This window comes from Eschrichtius robustus, chromosome 4 (genome assembly GCF_028021215.1).
Source record: "Eschrichtius robustus isolate mEscRob2 chromosome 4, mEscRob2.pri, whole genome shotgun sequence".
In the NCBI taxonomy this organism is placed as follows: Eukaryota; Metazoa; Chordata; class Mammalia; order Artiodactyla; family Eschrichtiidae; genus Eschrichtius; species Eschrichtius robustus.
Window position 1 is genome coordinate 42,881,809 of NC_090827.1, and position 26,748 is coordinate 42,908,556.

The following is a 26,748-nucleotide window of genomic DNA, read 5'->3' on the forward strand; positions in this document are numbered from 1 at the left end:
TAAAAGTCAAGTGGTTCTTATTTACAACTCAGGCAAGCACTAGACAAACTTTATCTTTGAGGTAGCAGGTAGGGTTCCTTAGAAAAAGGAATATATATATCCATTATTTTCAGAAGATAAACTACAGAAAATAAAGGTCATCAGAATCTTGCTGGCTAGTATATGTCAAAGACAAACTATGAAAATATCACAGGAAATCAGGTTAAAAATAACATGCTGAAAAACAGTGACCTACGCAAATGAAAAAATACACACACACACACACACACACACACACACACACACACAGTACCCCTGTATATATAAAAGTAAATCTGCTATACACAGGATTTCTTCAAGGCTAGAATCAAAATCTTGCTTTAGTAACTGTATCTAAAGTCTAGCTCTTGTAACACTAACAAGAACGTTTTTTCACTGGGATGTTTATTCACAGAATGGCATGAAATCAGGGACACTGCCTGGGATCATGCAGGCCCCAAGAAAATTGCCCTTTGTGTACCCAACCTAACAGGCATATTTTTACAAGACTGAAACAGGTTAAATGACATATTAAGAGCAACTTACCAAGTAAAAAAATGAGAGAACAAAGATCATAAAACAAAGCATAAAGAATGTGTGTAAAGGGAGGAGACTGTTGGTAAGCAGCCAGCCTATCAACAAATAGAAAGTTTATAACTCTGGCATTTCAAAAACAGTACCAGTACTGGTCACTGAAGAACACTTCTGTTACCAATTATGAATAATAAAAATACAAATCACTGTCATTGTATAACTTTAGTGTAATACTGAGGGGAACAGAGAAGAAATGTCTTAAGCCAATAAAGATAACTGACTCTTATATTTACATTGTGGCATGTAAATAGCTTTCAAAGTAATACAGATTCTTAAAGATAGACCTGGTCAGTAATGGAAAATCCAAGTAGAAGAATCAGATTTAAAGCACAGCCAATAAAAAATAAAAAATATTCAATGACACAACTGAAAGTCAAATTACAGGAATTCCAGAATATTTGAAGAGGCTGAAAATATCTAACTGATAGACTTACACAAAAATTGGATTTTTCTGACTCATTTGGGGAGTGGAAAATAGTAATAAATATGTAGAAACTAAGAGGAAAATTTCATTTTCTGTTGGTATTAATTTAAAAAACAGTATTTTTAGAAAATTTGTTCTTTCTAATAATCTATTAAATAAGCTAATGACTTAATTAAAATAATAAATATTTATCCAATAATTAATAGGAAATCAGAATCAACTACTAAACACTTTTAAGGGGGAAAAAAACATTCAAAAATTAGTTTACACAGGGGGCGAGGGGCTGTCCCGGGGGCCGGCTGAACCGGACCAGACCGACTGCGCAGCAGCCCGGTGATCCGGCAGACGGTGGAGAAGAGGGGGTGCTCGGAAGCGGCCCTCGGCTCCCTCCCCTGGAGGCACAGAGGGCAGGGGCCTTGGCGAATGGCTTTCTTGATGGCTACTTGCGGAGTAGTTAGACCCGGAGGGCCTGGGAGAGGGGCCGGCTCCCACCCCTGAGTCCCCAGGGACCCTGCTGCTTGCCGGGGCCGTGGGCACGAATGTCGTTCTCTCCCTGCCTTCTTCCTGCCGCCCCCTGGGGGTTTGATTCAGGATTTGTTCCCAGTGTCCAAAGCTCTGATAAGAAACTTACAGAGGCTGATGCTTGCCTACAAGTCTTGATAGAACAGTTAAAGCTTTTTGATGACAAACTTCAAAACTGCAAAGATGATGAACAGAGAAAGAAAACTGCAACTCTCAAAAAGACAACAGCATGGTAGAATCAATTAAACACTGCATTGTGTTGCTGCAGATCGCTAAAAGTACTATTAATCCTGTAGAAGCAATATATCAACCTAGTCCCTTGGAACGTGTGATCAACACAATGCCTTCCCAGACTGTCTGACCTCCAGAACCTGCTCAGTTGTGTAAGTCAGAGCAGCATCCATCTCCTCTACCAGTTGGACCTGTATTAGCTAACTTGGGACATCATCAGACTCCAACACCAAATAGTACAGGCAGTGGGCACTCACCACCTAGAAGCAGTCTAACTTCTCCAAGCCATGTCAACTTGTCTCCAAACACAGTCCCAGAGTTCTCTTATTCTAGCAGTGAAGATGAATTCTATGATGCGGATGAATTCCATCAGAGTGGCTCATCCCCACAGCCCTTAATAGATTCCTCTGGATCTGCCTCAGTCTTGACACACAGCAGCTTAGGGAATAGTCTAAAGTGCCCAGATACCACGGAATCACTTAATTCTTCCATGTCCAATGGAACAAGTGACGCTGAACTTTTCGATTCACATGATGAGAGAGATGATGAAGGGGAGGCAGGGTCGGTGGAAGAGCACAGAGTGTTATCATGCATCTGTTGTCACAGGTTAGGCTTGGAATGGACCTTACTAAGGTAGTTCTTTCAACATTTACTCTTGAAAGAAGATCTCTTTTAGAAATGTATGCAGACTTTTTTGCACATCTGGACCTGTTTGTGAGTATTAGTGACCAGGAGGATGCCAGAGACCAAACGGTTCAGGCTTTAAAATGGTACCTCATGATGAACATTACATTCTCACATTCCGCAATGGTTATGGAAGGTCTATCCTCACAGTGCCCTGCGTGGAACTAGGTGGAGAATGCAATATTAATTGTTCCAAAACTGGCTATAGTACCAATATCGTCTTCCACACTAAACCTTTCTATGGGGGCAAGAAGCACAGAATTACTGCTGAGATTCTTTCTCCAAATGACAAGAAATCTTTCTGCTCAATTGAAGGGGAATGGAATTGTGTAATGTATGCAAAATACTCAACAGGGGAAAATGTAGTTTTTATAGATACCAAGAAGTTGCCTATAATCAAGAAGAAAGTGAGGAAGTTGGAAGATCAGAATGAGTATGAATCCCGCTGCCTTTGGAAGGCTGTCACTTTCAACTTAAAAATCAGAGACATCGATGCAGCAACTGAAGCCAAGCACAGACTTGAAGAAAGACAAAGAGCAGAAGCCCGAGAAAGGAAACAAAGGAAATTCAATGGGAGACAGGTTATTTCATGAAGATGGAGAATGCAGTGTTTATGATGAACCATTACTGAAACGTCTCGGTGCTGCCCAGCATTAGGTTGGGAAATGCAAAGTTCGCTCCTGGTGACCAGGGCAGAGGCATAATGAAGTAACAATCTTCCTTTGGGAGAACCTATTCACTCCCTTCTTATTGCAGTGGTTCCTATCTCAGGGATACTGGACTTTCTGATGCAGATGAACAAGTAAAGCGAGAAAAGCTTCCCTTTTTCCTGTTCTGTGGCAGTTACAATGTTGACTTCGGTCTTGAGAAAAACTTCAGGTTTTGAAAACAAGATGTCTGCTCCTTTTCCAAATCCCACGTTATAAATCCCAGTCTCAAACTCTGCATTCTAGTATTGCTGTTGAGATATACAACATCTTTTTCCTAGTTCATATAATCTTGGGTCATATATATATATATAAAAATAGGTGATGCCAGATTTTTCATAAATACGCCATCTACTGTAAATATTGGTTCCTCTGAGTTGTTTTAGAACATTTAGGGCAAAGTATTAAAATCATGTGTTAGGAAATTTCATGGTCTCAACTACAATAACTTTTATTTTGGAATTGAACTATTATTAAATTGTATCTAACTCTGGACTACAGTTTAATTATACTCAGTGCTTCTTAAGGCTTCATAAAGCAATTTTTCCAAAAAAAAAAAATTAGTTTATAAAGTCCCACAAAAAAAACTAAGCACCCATAATCTAAAACCTGAAACTGCCATACAGGAAATATTAATAAATGAGGTATTAATAAAAGCACATTTTTGCTTTTTATAATTCTAATTTTAAACTTTTTTTAGAGAAAACTTTTTGTATGATTTAGGACACTATCATATGAAACACAAACATCAACAAACAGAATCCTATATCCTAAAAAAAAAAATTATGTAAAATTTAAGGATGTTCTTTTATTTCTTCTTACCAGTATATAATGTCAAGATATATCATATACATAACTTACATTTTTATCAATAATCAGTGAGACTGAAGTTGAAGTCAGTAAAACAAAATCTGACAGCTAATATATTTTGACATTAAATTGTATGATTTCCTTGATGAGAATGGAAATGATTTAAGGTCAGGAATAATACTGATAAAAGAAAATGAAACTGAACAAATTGAAAATGTTCCTCACTTCACAGACAAAGCAATCGGGCTCAAAGAGATTAAGTATTTCTCAAGATTAGCTAGCTTAGAGCAAAGCAGGGACCAGAAATTGACATTCAACTGAGTTTTCTTTCATGTGCCTCAGTCTACATAACTACGTATGATAAAGTCTTAAAAGAATATTATTCTCTAACACTGATATTGCCTTCTTCTCCAAAACCAGAATCCTACAATGCTCAAAAATTATTACTCTAAAATAAATACTCACTGAGCACTCAATATGCCTCAGGCACATATTAATTTTGTAGAAGATAATGTTTAGAAATGTTTCTTTACAAGTTAATCAATGACTTTTAACCTGAACCCATAGCAAAATTACATTTTACATTACAACTCTTTATGCATGTATTTAAACAAATCTAAAACAATGGTTTCAGAGACAGGGAATGATGAAATGTTTATACCTAAAGTCTCTATAAATCACTACCCTTAATTAAACATAGTCCGTTTTCTTTTTTTTTTTTTTTTAATTTACGTATTTATTTTTGGCTGCATTGGGTCTTCGTTGCTGTGTGCGGGCTTCCTCTAGTTGCAGCGAGCAGGGGTTACTCTTCCTTGCGGTGCACAGGCTTCTCACTGTGGTGGCTTCTCTTGTTGCAGAGCACGGGCTCTAGGCGCACGGGCTTCAATAGTTGTGGCATGCAGGCGCAGTAGTTGTGGCTCGCGGGCTCTAGAGTGCAGGCTCAGTAGTTGTGGTGCACAGGCTTAGTTGCTCCGCGGCATGTGGGATCTTCCCTGACCAGGGCTCGAACCCGTGTCCCCCGCATTGGCAAGCGGATTCTTAACCACTGTGCCACCAGGGAAGTCCCAGTCCATTCTCATTATTCACAGTAATTGTGTTCTATAAAGTTGCCACAAATACCAAACGAGTGTTCCTAAGGGAAATACACGGTTAAGTTCCTGCAAGCCTCTAGTCACATTTTTGCCAACTGATCAATACATAATCTTTTTATATGTGTATTTCTATTTAAAGACATGTTATTTAATATGTAGTTGACTCATTAACATTGAACTCATGGTCAACAGCACTATAAATTCATGCCTGAAAGAAGCTTATCTAACATGTATGTTTTCCATAAGGCACATCACAACACTAGGCAGTACCTCAGAACTGCTTGGGAATCATTTTGAACAGCAAAACCACAAACAATAAGCACAAAAAGCTTTTAGTGAAAAATGTTTCAGTAAACAGACGATGAAAAGGACACTTGTGTAGAATATGAGAGCTGAAACAAGAAAGCAGAGTGTCACGTGGTTCAGACGGGAAAGTCCATGTCAGGTGACTCAAATTTTTTACCACCCTGTGCATGCGAACATCCACAAATGACTGTGAAAGTACCACAGTACTGATTTTTGGTGTTACAAATAAATTTTAGTGAGTAGGCAAATCCCATATTAAATAAAGTTGGACTTTGTATAAAGTAACGGCTGGAGAAAGAAAAGGGAGAAGGGGCACCACTTCTCCTTAGGTAAGTGGGGAGAATAGGCTTCTCCTGGCAGTGTGAAAGTCCAGAGAGGCCCAAACCTAAGGGTACCTAAAGGAAGAGACACCTACAGGCATCTCCATTCCAGGATGAAGGAGAAGTATTATAAGTATTATAATAATTGCTCTTCAAAAAATTCAATAATAAGGTTATTGAGATAAAAGAGAACTACTCTGTGACTTTCCCCAAGTCCTAGAAAACACAGGGTAACTTTTAGTCATCATACCTGGTTAATTTAGCAGCACTTCAGACCTAATTTCAGTGCCTTTTTTTTTTTAAGTTTCTCACAAACTTTTTAAATAGTTTCTTATGAACGTCGCTTCTCAAAAGACCTTTGATTATCCAAAACCATTTGAACAGCTTATTTTAGGTTGCCTAAAGGAGTTAAAGAGGGCATAGTATACATGTTAAAGTGAGCTCTGAAAGCCTATCTCAGAGTGAACCAGAATTGTGAGCCTCCAGAGAAGATTCCCAGGCAAAGATTAACCTTGAAATCATAGTAGACACTGAGGAATATTGGTTACACTAATGTACACGGGGTGACAAGCAAATTGTCAAAGCCTCCAAAGACTGTGCAATACTAACATTTTCAGAAGCCACTAGGCTTGATCTACAAAGTCAGTTAAGAAGCTTTAAGATACAGATGGTAGGAAAATCAACCAAATTGTACTGATCATCGAGAAGGATAACTCAAAGCTTGGAATCACCTTCTAAAAGCCCGTTAGGATTTTCAATGAATCCTAAAAGAACCTCACTAATCACCAGGATTCCTCTTCTGGATGTACCACTTAATAATACTCCAGCTGCATATTATGAACTCTCTATATGACAAATTAATAATTTATTATTAATCACTATGTTCAAACTGATTAAAAGTAAGTATCCGGAACACATAGTAAGTATCACTTACTTAGTATCACTCTGCTACTCAAAATCCACCAAGAGCTTCTCATCTCACTCACAATAAAAGTCATTTTCTTTTAAATGGCTGTCTTTTAGGCCCTGTATAATCGACACACATCCCACCACTCTGAGCTCATATTCCACTCTTCTCTCTTTTTCACGTTGCTCCACTCTTTCTGTCCTTGTTCTTTCTGGAAGAGGAAAATACGTTGCTACCTCAGAGCCTTTGCACTGGATATACCTTCTGCCTGAATGTTCTCCCTCATATATCTGCATGGTTCTTCCCATTATTTCCTTCAGGACTCTTTTCAAACATCCTCTAAGAAATGCACTTTCCCTAATAATCTTATTTAAAATAATCACTCCTTTGCATCACATTATTCCCCTTTGCCCTGCTTTATTCTGCTCCAAGCACTGTATAAAAGCACTGGAATAGTGTCTGTTATATAGAGTGCCTACCTATCTATCTATCCATCCATCCATCCATTCATTCATTTCTTCATGTATTATCTGCCTCTTCCCACTAGAATTTAAGCTCCATAAGGAAAGAGACTTTCCTTTTTCACCACTATCTTCAGCACCTACAAAAATGCTTGGCTCAGTAGGTCCTCAAAACTTTTAGTGAGTAAATAATTATTACATCTTTTTAAAGCCAGTCGTGTGCTGAGAATTCTTTCCTCATCAAAGAAGAGCTACAAGCCAGGTCACAAAAAAGTACCAGATATTTTAAACACATTTTTTTTAAGTTGTAGTCTGTACTGAACAAGTCACTTGTAGTGCTCTTGAAACTCAGAGGGTATAAATCTAATATGTTAACATTTATTTATAAATTATCTTCCTCTAAGTCATAAAGATATTCTTCCCTTTATCAAATTTCTTGTTATTTTCAGCACATGCTATAAAAAATGTGTGACTAAAAAGATGAATACTTCAAAAGCACACAATTTGTGGAGTAATTCTTGTTTCACATCTCCCATACTGCAGCTAACTGGGAAATCATATATGTAGCTTAAGGTGAAAATCTTCCAGAGGCTGCAAAATTAGCTGAACAGATCCTTAGTACTGTAGATTAATGAAATCAACACAAAATGAACAATACGGGGCACATCATACAAGTATTCATACAAGCAGCAAGTATTCATCTGAAGTTTTATGGTTCTGAACTGAATATTTTAAATCCACATGCCTCATCAATCATGTATATCTTTACTAGAAAGGATGAAAAACACTATTTTTCAGTCCATATGTCAATACGTACTTTTTATGTTATTTAACTTACATATACATTTGTATATGTAAGTTAAACAACATACATATTTCTGGCCAAATTTAATTCCTCACTCCCATTCACCTCCACTCCCTCTGCAATCTGGGTTTACTCCATTGTAACTAAATTTTAAACTGGTTGCTAAATCCCACTGGATCTTTTACCATTTTTGTAGCTTTTGACATTACTAAACAAGCACTCCCCTCTTTACAATTCTCACATCCCTTAGTTTCCCTTGATATAATCCTTTTCTTAGTATTGTCCCCCAGGCAGCACTACTGTTCTCCACTGACAGCTCCTTCCTTCTCTGCAATCTTGGGTTTTAACTAACACATAGAAGCTAATGACAACCAATTCTATTCTCTCTAGCCAAACTCCTCCACTGAGCCTATTAGTTTTATCAAGATATCCCACAGTTGCCCCAAATTCATTATTTTAAAACGCAAATTCCTGTACACACACACACCTGCCTAAGTTTCTTCTTAGGTCCTCCTCCTATTTTATTTACCTCGGTGAATGGAAGCATATTCTAGTCAACTGCAGATTTAAGAAACCCAGATGGTTCTTCCTCTTCTACTTCCTTCGACTATCCTCTCCCCTCAACAATTCAGTCCTAAAGCCATTAAGTGGAGCCAGGTAAGTTAGGTGTGCGTGTGGGAGGTGGTGGCAGTCCAGCGGAGGGGTCAGTCCAAGCAGAGGGAGGAGGGCTTCCCAGTATGTGGGGGATGGTGGAAGGAAACAGCCTGACTATGAGCAAGGTGAGGAGTGATCCACACAGCGGAGAGGCCCAGCAGGGCAAAGGCAGAGCAGAATGAGAAGTTCTACTTGGGTGGGGGTGTCGAACGTCAGCAGGGTAAGAAACGCATCCACGTGACAGGATGGCGTCAGAGCCCAGATGGGATATCGCGGGTGTGGTGGCCACAGCGGTGCCCTGCTCAGATATCCCTTCAACAGAACCTGCTATGAGGAGCAGAGCTGCTTGACAGCCCCCAGCTACCTCACCTTGGAATCCACGGTAACATTCACACCTGGCCATGCTTCCTCTAGACTTCTCCCAGCAAAAGACTGAGCATGGTGGGAATGCTCCAATAGCCAACTCTGGATGGGGCTCCCTGCACATCAAATCTTGTCTTGACATCTGTTTCTCTGGGGACCTGAACTGACACAGAAGGTATTCTTGTACTGGTGTCAAAAACACTCGGGATGAAATAAAACTGTTCTGGAAGACACTACAAAATGGTTAACTTCATTAAACAAAGGTCATTTCACTCCAGAGTATTTAAAGAACATCTCCTACTACATAAAGAAATCCAGTGGCTTAGCAGAGGAAAAATTCTCAACAGGGTATTTGAGCTGAAAGGGGTCCTTTTAAGACAACAGAGGAAGAGATTTTGTTGAATACTTTGAAGATGAAGAACGGCTGCACATCTCACACTTGCTCTTCAGTCTCTAATGTTTTTGACTTCAAGGGACAAAATTCTTGGATTTAAAAGGAAAATGCGCTTTTGGAAAACATCGTGTTATAAAGAAGAAATCCTGAAATGTTTCCACTGCTGCTCGGGCCCAAGTGAAGAAGGTATCAGCAAGTCTCAAGTCTCACTGGAAACCACCTAGTGAAGCTGCAGAACAAACTGAACTGATTTTCCTTCCCTTTCAAAAACAAGTGTATCAATGAGTAAGTACTCTTTTTCTGAATCTTCTGATTGTGAGAATTTGACTTGAGAAAAAAGGAAGAAGCTGCAGTCTAATACATTCAAGATGAGTTTTACTGATCTGCCCAGATAAGTTCTGGATTTCTGAGAAGAAAAGAATATCCTGCTATCATAGGAAACAATGAACATTATGCTACAGTTTCCAACTTCTCACACATTTGAACAATCTTTTACTTATTCAATGAACATCAAGAGTAAGCTAAAAAATGGTCTCATTTCAGCTGAAAGAAAAATTTGTATGTGCTTGCTCATCCCATGTTTGACCCTGAATGGTATTTTAAAGCAAAAAACACGAGATAAATACAATTTTTACATTAAAAGCACACGAGATAAATACAATTTTTACATTAAAAAGGTAAATTCACTGTAAAGAGGTAAATATAATTTTTAAGATTCAAAAACAACACTTTTATGCGTATACGAGCCTATAAAAGAAGTAATTTTCTAACTGCTTGGTCTACATTTGAGCCTGATCATGTCACTGAATAAGGAAATGTTTTTTCAAAGTCTTGTATAAAATTGTGTCTAGGCAATATTTTTATTCATATTGCTTTGGCTTATGATTTTAGTTGCTCTACTATTCAACACTGTCAATAAATTTTCATGTTGTAAATAACATTAATTAAAATTAATTTATAACCTTTATTTAAATTAAATCTGCCAAGCCTACATTAAGAAAAATTGAGTCCCGTTTTGGTTTAAGTTAGTTACATGAAATTTATTACGTTTCTTATGAGTTTGCAAAATTTATGAAATGATAAAAGAGATTAATTTCTTTGTTCTTTTTTTCTGGCCGAGCCACATGGCTTGTGGGATCTTAGTTCCCCGACCAGGGATTGAACCTGGGCTCTCGGCAGTGAAAGCACGCAGTCCTAACCATTGGACCACCAGGGAATTCCCTAAAAGAGATTAATTTCAAGGAAAGTAAGTTAAGCTTAATCACCAGGGGGTTGTATTTTCCCCCAAGAAAAGCTGGCTAAAATGTTTAGTCTTAAATATTGGCGTGGGAAGGGGGACTGCTCTTGCATGTACCATATCTCATTTGGATCTCAAATAGTAAGAATTTGTGGTAAGGCCTATGTGGACAAGGTTAAGAAGGTAAAGTAGTAAAGTTAAAAAAAGAAAAAACTGGAGTTTCCTCTATCTGCTCCATTAACTTGTATTGGAGCTGACATCCTTTGTGGGAAGGGGGAACCACACAAAAAGAAGAGGCTAATAAATTTGCCAGTGTAAACATGTCCACAGGAAAAAAAAAAAGCATTCTGTACTCAAAAGAGCACTGACAATTATCAATGAATCATTATATCTACAACTTCTGATCAAGCGAATGTACCATGAGCTGTAGATATAATAATTTTCATGTAGGGTTCTCAAGATCAGAAAATTATTTTAAGTGTTTCCCCACTGTAAGAAGAGTGAGAAAGGCTGAAAGTGAACATCAGTAATGGGACAAACTGAAATTATGTTTACTTAATAGGAAGCAGTGGGAGTAACACAGCATCCCTTCTGTGATACTCCTGTCAACGATGCCTAACCTAACGAGGAAGCATGAGGAAACACAAGACAAACCCAAATTAAGGGTCCCGGTTCAAAATGACTGGCCTTTCATTCAAAGGAATGAAAATAAAAGATCAAGGGACCGTTCTGGATACATGATAATAAATGCAACCCATGATTTTGAATGGAATCTTGTCCTTACACGAGATATTATTTGAACAACTGGTGAAATTCAAATGGGGTCTGAGGAATAGACAATCTAATATACCAGTGCCAATGTCCTGATTTTAATGGTTATATTCTGATTAGGCAGAAGAATGTCCTTGTTTATAAGAAATGCATACTCAGGTGTTTGGGAGTGATGGTGCATCATTTTGGCAACTTATCAAATGGCAAAATAAGTTCTTAGCACTGTACTTGGAACTTTTCTGAAGTAAGGGGGGAAAAGGAGAAATCTGGATGTCATTCTGGTTCCTATCATTTGTTACAAACTACCCTTGCCTGTCCCCACACTTCTGTCACCCACTCACATCATCACTAAGTCCTCCTAAGTCCACTACAACCAATCCCACTTTTCTAGTACTGTTTAATAAGCGCATGCCATCTGCCTCTTGCCCAAACTACTTGAATAACATCCCCAGTAATCTCCCTATCTTTTGTCTCCCGCCCCTCCCATCTACCCTCTATACTGCTGCCAGAACAGGAAATGTCAACAACTCAGTGGCAGCTTTTAAACTTTTTACATGCTGAACCCTTTGCTCAAGTGAGAGCAAAATATTAAAAAGGTGAAGCGAGAGCTTGTGAGAGCAGGGGAGAAGAGAGAATTAGCAACCCTTGAGTGACTCTGCAAAACTTCTGAAAACTACCATTCTGTAGGATAAATCTAAAATCCTAAGCACAGTACTTAAGACATACCCAATCTGGTCTCACCTCTATCCATCTTCAATACACACTGCTTTGTCTTTATATTCAATAACTTTTCTCATAGACTGTAAACTAAAAAGCTTAGTGATTATAGATTTTTAAAACAAAAATGTAAGTGTCCATCTTAAGTTGTTACCAGATATCTCTATTCCTTTGTGGTAGTTCAAGAAGTCTACTGAACTGAAGTCTACTGAAAAAAACCTTATGACTGAGCAAACAGATCCTTCCTAGAAGTCTTTTAGGTGGAGTGGTGCTGTCATCATGGCTTGGAGCAAGAGGGGTGTCAGGTTTGGATATGAAAGCTGAAATCTGGGTAAGTAAGGTAAATAATCACAGAATTCAGTCACGTAGTAATTCAGTCGTTCACCATTTAAACATTAAATGGGTCAAAAAAAATGGGTGAAAGACAAACAGTTGACTAAAGAAGATATAAAAGGGTTGATAAACACATGAAAAGGTGCTCAATAACATCAGCCATCAAGGAAATGCAAATTAAAACCACAATGCAAAAAGAACTTCTCATCCACAAGAATTACTAAAATTAAAAGAGACCAAACACCACCATATGTTGCTGAAAATCGGAAACAACTGAAACTCTCATATTTGGCTACTGGATTGTAAAATGGTACCACCACTGTAGAAAACCATTTGGCAGTTTCTTATAAAAACACACACTTACGCTGTGAGCTAGCATATACACTCCTAGGTACCTACCTAAGAGAAATGTCCATAAAAAAGGCTGGTACAAGAATGTTTATAGCAGCTTTATTCAGAATAGCTAAAACTGGAAACAACTCAAATATTCATCAACAGAAGAATGGATAAATTGAATTGTATTCATGTGATGGAATAGTACCCAGAAATAAAAAAGAATGCACTTCTGATACATGCAACAACATGGATGGCAAAAACAGTACATTGAATGAAAGAAGTCAGACACAAAAAAGCAACACTGTGATCCTATTTATATGATGTTTACAAATACACAGAACTAATCTACAGTGAGAGTAATCAGAACAGTAGTTGCCTAAGTGTGGACTGAATGGAATGGAGCATGAGGGAAATTTGGGGGGGGTGGTGACAGAAATATTCTGTATATTGATTGAGGTGTTGGTTATGGTTACATAAGTGCATACATTTGTCAAAACTCATCTGTACCTTTCACTGTACATAAAAGTACCTCAATTAAAAATGCGTAATTAACTGAAGACAATGCAAAAACTTCTCTGCCTTCCTTGACTCTCCCATCATGCTGAAGACTGTTACATGCTGAAGAAGGCTTAGGTCTTCTTTGGTCTGGGCCCATAGATGAAGAGTCAGCAACACATGGTTCACTGTGAAACATTCTGTAGCAAGCAGACAGAATTTGGAATGAAGAATACAATAGGTACACATAAGCAACCGTACTAGAAGAAACAACATCTGAAGCCACTACCTAAAGAGCCAGTGATCACAGGACCAAAGAAAGCCAGAATCTGCTAAATTTCAGAAAAAACTCAGCATCTTTAAGGAAAGCCTCAATACCATCACAATGAGCAACTACTGACTTGAACAAATCCTGGAACTCTGGCCTCTACTCTGCCTCACTATGATTTTACAAGGTTTTGCACTTCAGAAAAAGCACACCACTGTAATACAGAAAATGTATTGTCTATAGAAAACCAGTGAGTCTGTTTTTTAAAAAGGGTTCCTATCTTGGTGAGCATAATTTTAGCTTGGCAACTACAGTAAACCACAAGTGGAAAAAAATGTCATCTTATTATTTGCTTTTTAAATTTAGGAATCCTATTCTCATTTGCTATTGCTTGATCCCCGCCATGCCTGGATCCCTAGGAAGTGTCAGTCAGTATGTTTGCAATTAGAACTCAGGTAACTCCTGCCTAGATTTTTTTTCTTGCTCTCTGAGGCAAAACAATGACCTCATTTAGATGAATATGCCAGAAAATCACTATTCACATGTAGACTCTCAGAAACAATCACTCCATCTTCCTCTTCAAATTCTTGGCAGGAAGGTTGAGTGGACATATTGGGGGAAGACAGTGCATGACTGCACTGCACACAATGTGCCTTCAGAAAATGTGTATTTGAACTGAAAAAGAGAAAAGATTTAAACTCTAACATGCGCCAGGCACTGGGGATACAATGCTGACCAAAGACATAAACCCTGCATCCAAAAAATAGAGTGCAACCGCTATAAAGGTACTATTTTTTAAACATTATGAGACAAACATCTACCCTAGTTAGACCTTTGTAAGATATACGGACAAAAAAACTTCTAAAAGTTATATAATTATAGTAGAAACAAGGTAAAATAAACTTCATTCTAGCCCAGTTTCATCAGTGCCCACCAATGTCTACAGTGACTGAAAAAGAAAAAAGAAAAAAAAAAGGTAAAAACCATCACCACCACTAAGAAAATAACAAAACATGTAAAATACTAATTCCAGTACCAAGAAACAATTATAATCCACTCAAAACTATTCTTTCTTTTTAGTAAAGACTACGAGCTATTATTTTTTAAATAGTAAGAAATATGATCTTCTTACAAAGACCTTTTCTATTTATGTAGAAATAAAGCAACACTGTCATAATGATTAAATCAGTAAACTAGATCCCTTATGTAATGATCTGTCATTTCTCAGACAAGAAATTTTTAAAATTTTTCAGGTTATAGAACAGTATTTCTGGACAAACCTAACAAGGCAGTAGTTGTACAACACTCTCAAACTTCCAAACACCCTCAATTTCAGTACAAACAATGCTGTGTTGTACACTCAATCTAAAACTAAGAGGAAGCATTGTGGGTTGGTCACAACTTGAATTCCTTATCACAATGAGGACGGCCTAAGGATTTTACCACTAAACTCAGCCATTCAAATAACTGGGAAGACAATAACGGTGGTCGCTGCTCTCCAAAACTACTGATTTCAGATTTGTTTGAAGGAATATTTCTTAGAACTTCCAAGTTTCTGGATAGGATTCCTTCATTCTGATGTTATGCCTCTCCCCTAGACAAAAGTAGAAGGTTAAGTCAAAAGAATAATAATAATAATTAATTGAAAGCCATAAAATAGGCCTTTGTTTTTCTACTGCAGCAATTCGATTCCTCTGGATATAGAAACCAAAATATTAGTAGGGAATCTTATAGGTTAAGAAGTCTGTTTTTATATTCAAATTAGTACAGATACTTCCAATGCATTCATGTAATCAACAAACATTTACAGAGTGTCCACTAGGGACCAACACGATGCTAGGTAGAGCACATTCATTTAATCTACAACCCTGAGATCATTACTTCCATTTTACAAAACAGGAAACAGCCTCGGATTAAGGTCACTTACCCAAAGATTTACAGTTAGTAAGATTTAGTAACATGTTTGAAACTCAGATATGTCTGAGCCATGGTTTATGTTCATTCCATTAGACCAACCTGTCTTCCAACATGGCATAATAAAAATCTCGAAGCACCAAGAAAAACAATGGGCACAAGTGACAGTAACATGACACCACTACAACTATCTCTTTCATCTAAAAGCCCCTTAAGATAGGGCCCACTCTCCTTTCTCAGACCCCTAAACATCACCTTTCTTCCAATCAGGGTCAGGGACAGTGGGCTGGGGATCCATTTGGTCAAAGCCAAATTGATAGGGAAACAGCTGCATAAAATTGAGGTTATAAATCCCAGTGGTTAAGAGCCCATGTTCAGTAGTAGATGACAATACAGGTTCTAGTTCTACCACTACCTAGCTATGTAAACTTGGATATATCACTCAACACCTTTAAATCTCAGTTACCTCATCTGCAAAAGATTTAAAATGGTACCTCTATATCACAGGATTATTGTGAGGATTAGAGAGATAATACATGTAAAATGTTTAAAGATGTGTCTGACACATACTGAGTACTTAATATGTTATTAGCTATTAAACAACCTTCCATTACCAATTTTAAAAACACTTTAAAATAGGTTACCTCAGGGACTTTCCTGGTGGGCGCAGTGGTTAAGACTCCGTGCTCCCAATGCTGGGGGCCCAGTTTCAATCCCTGGTCAGGGAACTATATCCCACATGCATGCTACAACTAAGAGTTCACATGCCACAACTAAGGAGCCCACGTGCCGCAACTAAGACCCAGCACAACCAAATAAATAAATAAATATTTTTAAAAATATATTTAAAAGAGGTTATCTCATCATGAATTAAATATGACACAGAAGAAAGGAGATTAGCAGTCATGAAAGACATCTAATTCAAACCTTAACTCAATTTGGGTACTACTTACAAGGTCAGAGTAACTACCTTCCAAACCAAAATATACCAAATATTCATGGGGAGTGTGTGGAGAAAAGAGAACTATTGTACTCTACTGGTGGGAATGCAAACTTGTATAGCCACTATGGAAAACAGTATAGATGTTCCTCAAAAAGTTAGAAATAGAAGTACCATATGATCCAGCAACCCCACTTCTGGGTATATATCCAAAGGAAATGGAAACAGGATATTGAAGAGATATCTGCACTCCCACGATCACTGCAGCATTATTCACTGTAGCTAAGATATGGAATCAACCTATCTTTCCCCTTTTCTTTTCCCCTGGTAACCACTAGTTTGTTCTCTGCATCTGTGAGTCTGTTTCTGTTTTGTTATATTCATTCTTTTGTTTTATTTTTTAGATTCCACATATAATTGATAACATACAGTATTTGTCTTTCTCTGTTTTATTTCACTAAGCATAATACCCTCTAGGCCCATCTGTGATGTTGCAAATGGCAGAATTTCATTCCTCTTTATGGCTGAGTAATATTCCATTGCATATATGTATATGTATATACATCTTCTTTATCCATTCATCTGTTTATAGACACTTAGGTTGCTTCCATATCTTGGCAGTTGTAAATGCTGCTATGAACATTGGGGTGCATGTATCTGTTCGAATTAGTGTTTTTGTTTTTTTCGGATATATACCCAGGAGTGGAACTGCTGGGTCATATGGTAGTTCAACTTTTAGTTTTTTGAGGAACCTCCATACTATTTCCATAGTGGCTGCACCAGTTTACATTCCCACCAACAGTGTACTAGGGTTCCCTTTTCTGTATGTCCTTGCCAATGTTTCATTATTCATAGACTTTTGATGATTGCCATTCTGACATATGTGAGCTGATATTTCATTGTGGTTTTGATTTGCATTTCTGATGATTAACGATGTTGAGCATTTTTTGTGTGTCTGTTAGCCATCTGTATGTCTTCTTTGGAAAAATGTCTATTCAGATCTTCTGCCCATTTTCTAATCAGATTTTTTTTTATATTGATGGATATACATTCTTATAACTACCACACAGCTCAATATTTAGAAGTTTGCCAACTATCCCAGAAGTGCCTCCATGTGCCCTGACTCGATCATAGCCCCTTCCCTTCCTTTAAGTAACTCCTTTCCTCTAAGTTACTCTTGCAGAAATCACTTCCCTTTGTTTATGATTCTCTCACTCAAGTATGTCTCCCTAGATACTGTTTTTCAATCTTGACCATTTAAAAAAACAGTTGATGTTTCTTTTAAGTCTATTTCAATCTACAGATTTATTTTTTATACCTTTCTTAAAATTTATCTGTTTGATCTGTTTTTCATAGTCTGGATTTGACTAATTGCATACACGTGATACAGCTCAACACATTTATCTGTCCTTTGTATTTCCTCACTCAAACTGGCAGCTGGATCCAGAGGCTTTATTAGGCTTGGTTTGGTCCCTCTGTCACAGCGTGGTGAGTTATTTCATTAGGAGTCACCTAGCGTCTGGTGTCCTTCCTTTCATGATGTTAGCAGCTGTTGATATTCGGTGTCTCCATGCATTAATTTATTGGAGGCTGCAAAATGTTAGTATTATAACTAACATAGTTATAATAATTGAATCACATAGTGATTCAATATTTTTTTATACATTATACTCCATTTAAAGTTGTTATAAAATAATGGTTACATTTCCCTATGCTATACAATGTATCATTGTTGCTTATTTATTTTATACATAGTAGTAGGGATAGGAGATTAAGAGATACAATCTACTATTAAAACATAATCATATAGACACTCTTTTGAGGTGTATGTGCTACTTCTCTTTCCTACCATTTTAAACAAAGTTTAATCAAGAAATTACAATGAATTACCAAGTACATGATAGGAAATGAAGCAGATACATGACACGTAAAAACCAACAATCTTGCCCTAAGATAGCCTGAAACCTAGCTGGAGATACAAGTAAGTACTACTTTGTATTATCAATAACTTGGTTTTCTGTTATGCTCTGGATATGTAATAGAAGTTCCAAGGAGGAAGAAATCTTATGTGGCCAGAAACATGACACACTTCTGCACATGAAAGACACTCGATAAATACTAAAGGAAGAACAAATGAACAAAAAGAATTGGTGTTGTACATATACAGAGAATTAAGTAGGGTCCTCAACAACTAGCAACACAAAATTTGCTCCTCGCCGAAAAAGAGCCCTAAAATCTGAATACACACCTGCAATATTTCATAGATTCTAAAAGGCGCTTTTTTTTCATATCTCGGCTTCTCTGAAATTGATGGCATGCCATAGTGTAAATAAGCAGCATTTTTCCTTTTCTAACAGTTAAAATAATTGCGTACCTCAAGCTTCATAGATTTGATCAAATATATCATTTGATTCTAACATTGTATGTAACATGATTTCAAAATTAATCACTTACTACATGCAAATTTGGATATGTAATTATAATTTTTATTATGAGTAACAGTTCAAAAATTTAATGAAAGCCAGACACAGTGCAATGTCAAATCCTATGAGTTCTGATTCTTAGAATTTCAAAACATAAAAGAACATAATAACAACCACTACAAACTCATATAACACATCCTCCATAAAATCTACAGCATGCATATTCTCTAACATTACTGCAAATGGTATTGTGAGGTAAATAACTGCAGGTAATGTAAACAAATCTCAGTTACAGAAATCTAGGAAAATATTCCTTCTTTTTTATACTAAAAGGTAGCAAGCTTGGGAAAAGAAAATAATCTTCTTTGTTGCTGTATTTTTATCTATAAATAGAAGAATAAAATAATGACCATATTAAAGAATAGAAATTTTACTGAAAAACAAATAGAAAGGGGTTAATTTCATATTAACCGAATTAATTTCATATTCATTTATAAATTACTCCAAAGGAAAACTTGTATGATCAACATAATGCATTAGTATAAAACAAGTAAACTGGTATAGTTTATTTTGACTGGGGGAAGATGCCATGTTTTTTAAAAAAGTAAACAATGAATTTGCCAATGCCTGTCTATTATTGTGTAACTAGGGAAAGAGTTTACAGTCTATTGGAAAAGTGCAAACAGGCATGAATAAAACTGCTGACACAACCTTAAGTACAGCATCCTTCACTTGAAAGCAGCACTAGTCTAATTAGAATAGGAACTTCCATAAAGTAAAGAGTTTCCCTACCAATCTTTTACCATTATCAGCATCAATATCTGAATAGAAAAGAATACGAATTAGTGAGACATTAATCAACTAAGGGAAGAATAAACCTTAAATCAGTAGGAGAATCTCCATGTATGTATGCACCCACAAGTATGTATATGTGTACATACAGGAATTACAATAGGATAGGAATTAAGATAGGAATTACAGTAGTCAGTGAATCTGACTTTTGCTACATGCCCCTTTGCTTGCCGAGGGGTAACCTTGGGCAAGTCACTTAATCTTTGCAGTCTCAAACTTCATCATTAGAAAAGGAAGTACCATTTGTTATCTGCTATATGCCAATCACTGTGCTAGATGTTTTATGTACATTCTCTCTTAATCTTCAAAAGAATCCTACCAGATAATTAGTATTATCCTCACACAACCAAAACTCAGTCACCTAAATTTGATTCATTCCGACAAATCAGCCTAACTCCAAAGCCCCTTTCCTTTACTACATGGTAATATATAAATATAAACATGAATGTACACAAATATAGTTCAATACATGATCGATGACAAAGCAATGGGACAACTAGAGACTACTATTTTTCTACAAAACACGTTTCTGTAGTGAGAATTAGTTCATTCATTCATCATTAAGGGATGAGGTCAGAATAATGTGAAAGTCACATTGGCCCAGAAAAAATATTCTCCAGCATAGTAATGTTTTAAAGCCATCAGGGACAAGCTTCCTCACAGAGAGAGCCTTAGCAATATATGATGATCTTAAGGAAAAAAAAAACTAAAAATTTTGTAGAAGAGGCCAAGCAGAGGCTGGTTAATGGTCAAGAACTGCTAGGATTTCCACAATGTTAAACTATCTGGCCAAGCTGTGAGTACAGATAAATAAGCCATGAAAATACCTTTCCCACGTTTCCTTTTTCTTAAGAAAAGGGGGGTTGGGGGTAGGGAGGACTACTAAAGGAGGCTACATCCTGGATCAGAATTTTTAAATTTGGACAATTTATCTTAAACAGAATTGAATGCCCTCATGGACCTACATTTCAAAGGAGAAGACTAACTGATGTTGGGTGCAAATGTTTAGCTATATTAATATTTTTATTAGAACTGTTATCAGTAAGGCAACTTGTTTTGCCTTACTATAAAGGTCCAATCTAAGACCTAGTACGTAAAGAAGGCATGAAAAACCTAGGCATGTAAAGAAGAAATATTTTAAATTATCTATAATCTCATCATCCAGAGATAATCATTTTATAAATTTGTTGTATTTGCTTCCAGTCTCCCTTACTACAATGTGTAACTAATACATATTTTCAAAATTGATGTCATGGTAGGTTAAACTCCATGAAAATGCCGATATTAAACCACCAGACTTACAAAAATGGCAATTTCATACGGTTCAACCTAATACCATATGCACTACATGTGTATGGACGTATAAAATTTGGTATGCATACGAATCACCTGAGTGGACTGTTTAAAAATGAAAATCCCTGGACCCAATTCTAGTGATTCTGTCAGTGGGTTCTGATGTGTATTTGTGCATTCAACTACCATCCTGAATGATACAGATATAAGTGATCTCTGAACCGCACTCTTAGAAACATCACTGCAAACATAGTACAAATGCTTTAAACGAATAATTATTGCAACAATGAAAAGTATATTCCAAAAAGCTGAGTAAGAGGGGAATATATCACTTTCTTCTCATTCAAGACACAAAAATTAAGTAATCATATAATGTCTTCAGACAAAAACTTGGCTTCATCTCTGCAGTCACTGCTTAATTGAAACTGCAAATACTTTAAAAGTATATTAAAGTACAGTATTTTACCACAATTAAAAAATATATATACATATACACACACATATGTGTGTGTGTGTGTGTGTATATATATATATATTTTTTAAGTATAAGTTTTAATATTGGCTCTGCTATTTCCTAGCTGTGTGATTTAAGGTAAGTTATATAACCTCTCAGAGCCTCAGTTTCCTCATATTTAAAAATGACAGTAAGAGCACCTATCTCATAAATGACATAATTAACATAGAAGTGCTTAGGATAGCATCTGGTCCAAGTTAAGGGTTCAATAAATCTTTGTTATAATTATTATGACATGATCATCATGGTGAATGTACCTAATTCAATCAACCCACAAACGACTTCGCCCAGGCAAAAACGAGGACTGTGTTCAGCTTATCTGACAGGCCCTATATGGGAAAAGCAGCAGCAACATAAAGGCTGCCTTTCAAAAAAAATGCTGACTAAAAAATATGCCAGGTGTGGAAACAAACTCTTTAACAACATTACCTTTGTTAGAGAGCATAGGAAAAAAACGGCAGCTCCAGAATTTAATCCCAAATTTGTTCCTTTATTTATTATCTAGAATAATTATCCTATTTAGAGAATACTGGATATCAAAAAGATAAGTGTTCTTAAGCAAAAACATGTGCCTCTCCGCCCTCCCGCCCCAAAACATGAAAAATGAAAGGAGACATTTCAATATCACCTAGAACCTGATTCTTTAAGAAATTTCATCCTTCCTCCTAACTTTAACTTGCTTCCAGGTCAAGTATTACCATACCTCACAGTGGTAAGAGTCAACTCATTTCTTTTTAATGGACATTTCAGAAGCATGCTTAAGGAACCTTGAAAATGTTCATATATAAATTGATCAAGGTCATCAAGTACAACAGATTAGTGGCAGAGTGTGATTAAATCCAGGTCTTTTAATGTTTGATCTAGCGCTCTTAAGAAAAAGCAGTTCCACTAGGGCTAGAACTTCACGGAGTGTTGAATTACAGGTCACAGTATCTCCTATCTTTTATAACCAATCTTTTTAAAAAGTAGTCAACACTTCTGATATTCACTTCCTTTCCTCCTATTTGCCCGCCCCACTGCAAAAAAGCTTTAAGGTACACCAATCCAGTGAAACTTACTAGTAATTTATTGGTAATCCACCACTTAACATTTCAATATATATGAAATTTCAACACATCCTTGACCAAATCTCTTATGGTATTAACATCCTTATGTTCATGTTATCAGTGTTCATAGAGGGTTTTTTTGGGGGGTGGGGGGGTGGGCGGGGGGTTAATAAACTTGTTACCAAGTGAATAATAAAAGATTACAAACACTAGCATTTAAATTATATTAGTCTTCCATAATTAAAGTTTTAAGTATCTGAATTTAGGATAAAGTGTAGAATGATATTGGAAATGTTTGCATCTTTCAAGAAACACAAAGGCCTGAAATACTATGGGCAAGTATTTAAGTACATCACAAAGAGAAGCTGTCTTCACTTAGAGGTTTGACTATCATATACAATGGCAATTTTATGCCCAATTGCTTCTATAGCAAATTATTAACATTAATTAATGTAAATGTTTTAGATATGGTTGAAAGAAATATCACCTCTATCGTGGCAAGAACTATGATTTAAGAACATAAATTAGGGAAGGACAGAGAATTCAGTATTTTTATGCATCAGGCTGTGTACAAAACACTTCACGTGTTAGATAGTTAGAGAGGTAAAGGAGTTGGTGAGGAATGTAGAGAGGGGAGATAATTTTCTTTCCTAATGCAAAGCCCTAAGCAGAACTTCAAAGTGGGCAAAATCTTGGGCACCTGAGTCTGATGGTCCTTTATATAACAGTAGTTCTAGTCTGTTTTAAGCTTTGGTCTTCTACTTCTATATTTATAATCAATTATTTGTTTAAAATGCATAAAGGAAAGATGAAAACAAAGATTATTAAAATATAATCACTGAAAATTCATAATCTTGGATATTAAATTTTTAAATTGCTATACCCTTAAACACTACTTTAAAATAGCTACTATGTTTTCATCAACATTCCTTAGAATTGGTTCAACTCAGAGTTCCTAAATGTTGTTATATCTATGAGACCACTAAGAAAGCAAAAGACCAAGAAAGGATACAAAACAACTCTTAATACAACTCCTCACTAGTACAAGAATTTACCATAATCACATTATCATAATTATAGCTAGATGAAATTGATGAAATTTACAAATGTTAGGAATATTCTGTTTCATTTAGATGACATAGGATAGTTAACATAAATTGTTATAATTTAGAGATGTGCCCTCATGATCAACACCAAAGTATGTTGATACATATGTTGATGCTAAACTAGGAGCAGGGAGCAGAGATTATATTTCATTATATTCAAGACTACTAGTACCAATGAACTTTTTATGAATTGATGGATGAAATAACACATAATCTCTAAAATTTCATGGGGGCATTCAATTACCTGTAAAATTACTGAGGTTACCCAAAACTTACAGCAAAGAAAACAAAAAAGAGAAACTTACTATTCTAATTTTAAAAATACATGCTGCTGCTTTAAGTGGCCAGCAGCCTCACGGCAACTCGGGGCTGCAATCACAACATCCATTAGAGTCCTCCACAGCTCAGAGCAGGCAAGCAAGTGGTTGTCAGTGCAGCTAGTAAATCACCTGATCCTATTACAAAATCAATTACTGCAGTGCATTTCCATTGCTACACAATCTGATGATGACAAAATGATACTGGATAGCTACTGCAAGGTCAAGAAAACTGCTCAGAACATCTTTAATTGATCTTTTATTTTTAATCATTTGGTCTTAGTTATAATGCATCCATTTTAATTGTATATTTTTATTTGAAATAAATCTATGTAGTTACCTTTGGTTGCCTGGGACACTCGATGGATAATCTCTGCAACTGGTCTGATGTATGGCTACCAGGGAACAGGTCGGAGCAGCAGGTCGAACGGCTCAACCTCTTCATTAAAGAAGAAATAACGCTGCAGCCACAGCCACACATTGACTTGCTCATTTAACTTAAAAAATCAGAGAATTTACCTTAAAAAATCAAAACTGGTAATGTCCCATGTATACTCAAAACTGGCTAACTGCCTCATTCTGCAGCTCTCTGGCTGAAAGAAACACTGTTAAAAAAGAATAAAACAACAGCTTCCCTACAGAAGATACCAGCCACAAACTCATTGCCAAGAAAAACTCGATATTAAAAGCAGAAGTCTCCCGGCTACTCTTTAGAAAGAAGGTAGGGTGCTTTAATATTTTAAACTGTTTTATATTAAAGCCCAAGTACTGAATAAAGGAGCAAACTCAAGATAATATACCCCCAAATTATACTAACCACTCTTTCTGTCCTCCATCAGTTTAGATCTGCTTGCCTACTCCTCCGGCTCAGCCTATCCAACCTGTTCCCTCTGTAAATGCACACTGTCTCAACAACCAACAGGAATGAGCCCCACCCCTCCCTGTCCCCATACACTCTGTTCAAGAACCGCTCAATATCTGGAAAAGAACTGCTGCTGCATTGCTTTGAGAAACAACAGGGAGCAAATTACTGGAGAGATTCTTTAACTTACCAATCAGAACTGCTGACCCTTTATGACTCTACGATTCAAGAAGCCAGCCAAACTCTCACAGTAAGAATAATCAACTGATTTTACTTCTTTATTACAGATTAATTTATAGGATTGTTTTCAATCTTGTTATTCAATCTAAAATACAAAAACATAGGCATAACTATTCTTTTAAACAAAATTTAGACAGTAGCTAGTAAAAATCTTCCTCTTTGCTGGAAGAGGGCAGGACGGTGGTTGACAGGCAAAGTAAAAAATTCCTTCTGAATATTGTACTTAAACTTGAGAAATATGGAGCAATAAAATTCTATAGCAAAAACAGTGGTGTTGATAATGACAGAATAACTATGAAAGAGAATCCAAGGAGACCCCTGTTATCATAAATGTGAGAAGAGTTTAAAATGAGAAGGAAAGGGCATGTGACTACATAGATAGGTATTGACAATAAGTGAAAAGCCAACAAAAACCTGGTTGTTTTGATACTGAATCTTCTACCTGGTTACCTGCATCTCATTAAAAAGATTCAAAAACTACAAACCACCCTGAAAACATAAACAATAGTATTAATTATGTTAGCCATACTCTAGTATCTTTTGCCAATAATGTATAAAGATATATATATATGTATGTATACCACGTAATTATAATCCACATTATAATTTCCAGGACAAGAGAGGGTCACATTAATACAAATACTTTATAGTCTTCCCAAATAATCAGACTTCAAACAACTGTAACTTAATGAACATTCATAGACCCACGATTATCAGTCTGTTAACAGCACCGTTTTTGAGGAAGATAGTCTAAAAACTAAAAAGAAATACCTTGTATTAAAATGGATATTTTAAAGACTTCCTGTTTTCTGTGGCATTGAAAGGTTCTTTATTTGTGTATGTCTCATGTTCAATTTCTTCTTTGGTTGAAATCTAAAAAGAGCCAGTATTGCCTCTTCCTTCACCTTGCGCTGCCCTTTTGATGTTCATGTTAAACTTAAATCAATTTCCAGAATATCTAAAAACAGGCATGCACTTCACATTGCATTTTTAAAAAAACGCTTGTAGATAAAGGCTACGGAAACAAACAAGCAAAATAATGCAGTAACCTTTTACTCGCCTGCTGGAGGTACTGTCTGCTGCACAGAATTTTAAATCCTCATCTGCAGATGCAAGTGAGCTGGTATTGCCAAGAACTCTGCTTTTCCTGTGCTGCTGCTACCCAGCTATTCATCGAAAGAGCAAATTACGTGGAAAATGTGAAGTACTGTAAGTTTAAGTTTCTTACATGATTTAACAAAAGAACTTCTAAAATCTAGCTATAGCTTGCTCCATCACATTTTCAGAGGCTTGTCAGACACGTTGGAGAAAAAGATCTTTTTGCTTGCTAATGCACTCCTCCTAGCAAATGTGCGAGATTGGGAAGCTTAGAGAGGTAATGAAAAAATTAGTACATCATCCGAACGTAAGGACAATGTACTGAGCATTAAAACCTCATGCAATTTATATTGTCAACAAATATATAGCATGCCCATAATAATATGAGGTTTTTATTAGCTTTATAATTAACACAGCCTTTAAATAAATCATTGTGTCTAATATTACAGACAAGCATCAATAACAATCCTCACCAAATGCTGTTAGTGAAAGTAAGTTATTTTACTAGCTACTCAGCATCAATGTTGTTTCTAAACAAAACCATGAAATAAAAGATGCAAAAGTATAGATTACTACTTGTGAAATAACTTGATGTGTAGTGCTTCATTTCCCTCATTCCCATCAATACCCTCTGGATCTTACACTAGTTCTAACTAAAATCGAATGTAAGCAATAAGTGCTATTTTCATTACTTA

At 36.4% G+C, this 26,748-nt stretch overlaps 1 protein-coding gene and 1 pseudogene across 4 annotated transcripts in view; one reads left to right on the forward strand and one right to left on the reverse strand.

The window, feature by feature from the left end:
• Window positions 1-26,748, reverse strand: part of FBXW7 (F-box and WD repeat domain containing 7) — a 204,775-nt gene that overhangs the window by 93,161 nt on the left and 84,866 nt on the right. Inside the window, exon 3 of one of the 4 annotated variants that reach the window (XM_068542630.1) lies at window positions 13,215-13,380. The exons of the other annotated variants lie outside the window; for them this stretch is intronic. The gene's annotated coding sequence lies outside the window, so the exon portion shown is untranslated. The remainder of the gene's footprint in view (window positions 1-13,214; window positions 13,381-26,748) is intronic. 4 annotated transcript variants of the gene reach the window in all.
• On the forward strand, window positions 1,674-3,130 carry LOC137763632 (oxysterol-binding protein-related protein 9 pseudogene; annotated as a pseudogene).